This window comes from Typopeltis vanoorti, chromosome 1, assembly GCF_054136105.1.
Source record: "Typopeltis vanoorti isolate ZY-2024b chromosome 1, IOZ_Tvanoo_1.0, whole genome shotgun sequence".
NCBI lineage: Eukaryota > Metazoa > Arthropoda > Arachnida > Uropygi > Thelyphonidae > Typopeltis > Typopeltis vanoorti.
In genome coordinates this window covers 102,771,358-102,775,541 of record NC_143549.1, presented here as the reverse complement: position 1 = coordinate 102,775,541, position 4,184 = coordinate 102,771,358, and the positions used below count along the sequence as shown (strand labels likewise).

Sequence of the window (4,184 nt, the reverse complement as noted above, 5' to 3'; positions counted from 1 at the left end):
CACCCACAACAGATTCTGGCAGCTTATTCCACTCATTTACCACTCTAAAAGTAAAGAACCCAGCTCTAACACCCCTGCTAACCACGCTCTTGCCCAGCTTCCATGGGTGTCCCCTAGTTCTCCCACCACCAGTCCTGATCTCAAAAATATCATCTGAATTAATCCTATAGAATCCTTTTAGCAATTTGAATGTCTCAATCATATCTCCCCTTTTCCGCCTATCAACTAGTTTCTGCAACCCACAAATCTTCAACCTAAAAGAGAACATTCATCCCTGGTGGGAGTCGAACCCACGACCTTTGGATTAGAAGTCCAACGCGCTATCCACTGCGCTACAGGGACATCTGATGGAGGCGCATACTAAACTTTCACCCTCAGTCATCAGTTTCCCGTATTTTTTTCCAATATATCTGAGATCCCTAAGTATGTCAAACGTTTGACCTTATAAAGTAAATATACTCGAATGAAAAAAAAAAAAAAAAACAGTTTTGTTTGGCCGCGCATCCAAAATACTCAAATAAACCGTTTAAGCATTAAACATAGAGTTATATTATTACTTTGCTCGCAAGAATATGGCATGCAGCTGACCACTAAAAATTAAAATAAAGACAATTCTGAAATCTCTTTTTTTTTTTTTTTTTTTTGAATTCCAGTAATCAGGTTTCTTTTCTTGCAAAACTGATATGATGACATCCGTCTAGAAAAGTAGATACATAAGCACCTCTTTTATGCAAGCATACTTGGAAAATTGCTATATGAACGAAAACCAAGCTATTTAACAACATTTATTGCTATTTAACAACAACAACAAAAAATAAATAAATAAATAAAAAATAAAAAATAGCATCAAGAAGAAATGTGATTATTTGTTACCGTTATTTATTTATTTATTCCAAATTATTCATCACTCAATCTATTAAAAAAAAAAAATTGTAACGAAGTATCCCCCTTTTTTTTTTTTTTTTTTTTTTGCTTTATCCAACTATATTACAGAGATGTTACATAAATGAATAGGAACGTATTTATTTAGCATCTCTGCAACCTAGTTGAATAAATAAAAAAAGTAGCTCCGTTACCGAAACTAGCTTTTCTTTTCTTTCCTTTTTTTTTTCTTTTTTTTTTTTGTCGTTGTTTTTATATAAAATATAGGAGCATCTGATCTTCAGAATTTAAAATAGTAATCTATTGAATTACTAAAGAGCTGAAAGTCTTCAGTTTAGCATAGGTAAGATATTAAAATATGGCTGTAATCTGTTGATAATCGTTCTCACATCCAAAGTTATCACTAGTAGATAACTAGCAGCTGATATATATATATATATATAAGGTGTTTTTTATAGACTTCATAGGCTTACATTTGGCTATATAATAAAATAGTTTCGCCTGCTGATTCTGACGTCATAAGAGTGTGAAATTGCGATCTCGTGCTTCCATGGCAACAACAAATTGTGCTTATGTGAACAGGTGGCATAGGTTTACGCCTTCTATGTTCGGTACTACTTCCGAACATTCTACATTGCAAATCCAAATTACGCCACAGATATTGGGGATGTATTTTCTTAAAAACGCAACGAAATAAGTGATATTATTTTAGCCAAACGAGGTCGCTAAAAAAAAAAAGAAGTAATTAATTAATAAATAAAATAGAATGAACTAATAATTATAAATAAGAGTGTGTTGTGTCACTTAAATCCACCTTTCTATTTAGCTACTAAAAACCTTGTTTTATTTATTTCAATTTTTCCATATGTCGATAATAGGTTGCGTTACGATGCGATCGATACGCAAAAGAAAGTTTTCGTTAACTATTAAGCACAGCGATCCATAAAGAAATACTTAATGAAATTATTCACCCGGCTTTTATTACCGGAGGTTCATTACGGAAAAACCTTAAACGCCATTGATTTTGTACTTTAATAAATGTCATTGATTTCCTAGTTGCTGCCTGCAAGCAGATAATTAATGGCAGTGGCAAGGTTATGTCTGTAATAATGGATGTCTGTAATGTTTCTAACAATAACATGCATAATACATTTATTAAAGCTCCCTCTCGCCGTTCATATCGTTCGGTGAAGATGATTAAATTCTGGGCCATTGTTCGACACATAATAAATGAGATACTTCATTTAAAACTTTAGGGCAACGAAAAAGCTTAAGTGTGCCGATAAAATGTCCTAATTAGTTGTTATGGCTATCGAGAAATTAAATGATAAAACATTATGAGTAATTTTGCTCGCTTCTAACTATGTTTTGAGCCTTATGTCGTGTGCAACTAAATGAGAGAAAGGTGCGAATTAGTTTTCAAAGCTGACATCTTAAGATATATAGAGTTGAATTCTGCGATAACTCACTAATTATTATAATTGGCCGCTAGGAGAACTTTTAATTAAAATTTCTACTAAGGAAGCAGTAAATGTATAGACTTTGTGGGAGTTGAAATAACGGTTCAGTTTGCGGGATCCAAGACGACGGCGTTATTGCCTTATGCAATCTCTAAGGGTGCGTTTTATACTTTATTAATTATAATGCAAAGAGCGTGCCTGAAGGATAGGTGATTAGTACACACACTACAGCCACACCCATATTTCAACACACAAATTTCACCATATTAATTGTGCTGGCATATTAAACGCAATAAACGTTTCCGCTGCGTTTGTAGATTTACGGAGCAGAATCCGTGCTCGCTAAGCTTTTAGAGAAGATCTCTTGAAGTATCAACAAATCATACGCTTTTAATTACCTTGTTAAGTCTGGTGTCTTTTAATAACCGACAAATGATTTAGAATACAGTATATATTAATATCAACCACACGATTAGTTTTCTATATGTACAGTTCGCGTGGCCAGATGGTTAGTTATTGCCTGCTAAAATGGAACTACAGATGTCGCATCATTCATAACCAATACCAAATTTTCAGAAAATTTACCCCCAGCTTTAGTGACAGAATGACTTTTGTTACATTTCAGAGAACTTGACACTTTATTTGCATTCGTAAAACAGAGAATACTAAAATCATCAGATAAAATTAAACAAAAGAACTCAGTAAAATATATAACATTACGTTATAATCCAGGAGTTATATATATATATATATATATATATATGTAGAAAGTATTTTTACCTTGGGTATAAATATATGTTAAAGATACCAAGCAAATTTAAACCTGGTTTTACTCCATTTCCCAAGTAAGCAAACAGACTAAAAGTCAAGTTTGCGCCTGCAATTGATGCAAGTCTAACTGATCCCACAGGTAGTGCAGGAACAATGTTCCTGCACTACCTGTGGGATCAGTTAGACTTGCATCAATTGCAGGCGCAAACTTGACTTTTAGTCTGTTTGCTTACTTGGGAAATGGAGTAAAACCAGGTTTAAATTTGCTTGGTATCTTTAACATATATATATATATATATATATATATATATATATATATATATGTGAATTTTTCGAACATCATTATTAGATTATCTCCACCAAAAGTAGAGATGTGCAAGTAAGTCATTAAAATTTCTGGATATTAAATAAATCTAATTTGTCAGCAAATGTGTTATTATAAGTGGTCGTTTTTAGGACTTAACCCTCTAAGATCATAATGCAAGTGTTTATCAATTGTGAATTTTATAAAGACCTTTATATTTCAGAACTGGTCGATCTTTAAACTTTTATCTCTCCCAAGAATTTTAATCGAAAAAAAAAAAAATCAATGGACCAACACACACACACACACACGCACAATCGCACACTTCCAATAATATACTAGTTAACATAAGAAACACGAGATGGCAGCAGTTTTCTTCCCAGTTCTAGATAGAAAGGACATTCATCTGAAAGGTAGAGACTGACTCTAGGAACCTTTGGACTTTTCAAATGAAGGAGAGTTAGTTTCGTACACATACCAGCCACTGAATTAGAAAGTTTTATGCAGATGTACGTAGATGTCACTTCTATAGCATATATGCAAATAACTTGCGTCATCACCACGTGTTCTAGGCAACTAGTGAAACATGCTGCTGGTGAGTAATCGTCAATAATGTTGATCACAATTGGAAAAAGAAAGCATTTCTCGGAGTTGGATAAAGGGCTTATTGCGGGTGCCTGTCTGATTTCAGCCACAATTTTGAAAACAGCAGAGCTGATTGGTTTCTCAAAAGATGAGAGGTCCGAGTGTTTAATCAGTGGGGAACC

At 33.5% G+C, this 4,184-nt stretch overlaps 1 non-coding gene across 1 annotated transcript; it reads right to left on the bottom strand.

Annotated features, from left to right (window-relative positions):
• Positions 1-269: 269 nt before the first annotated feature.
• Positions 270-342, bottom strand: TRNAR-UCU (transfer RNA arginine (anticodon UCU)). Its single transcript has one exon. It is a non-coding gene; the product is annotated as a tRNA-Arg (tRNA).
• Between the last annotated feature and the right edge of the window lie 3,842 nt (positions 343-4,184).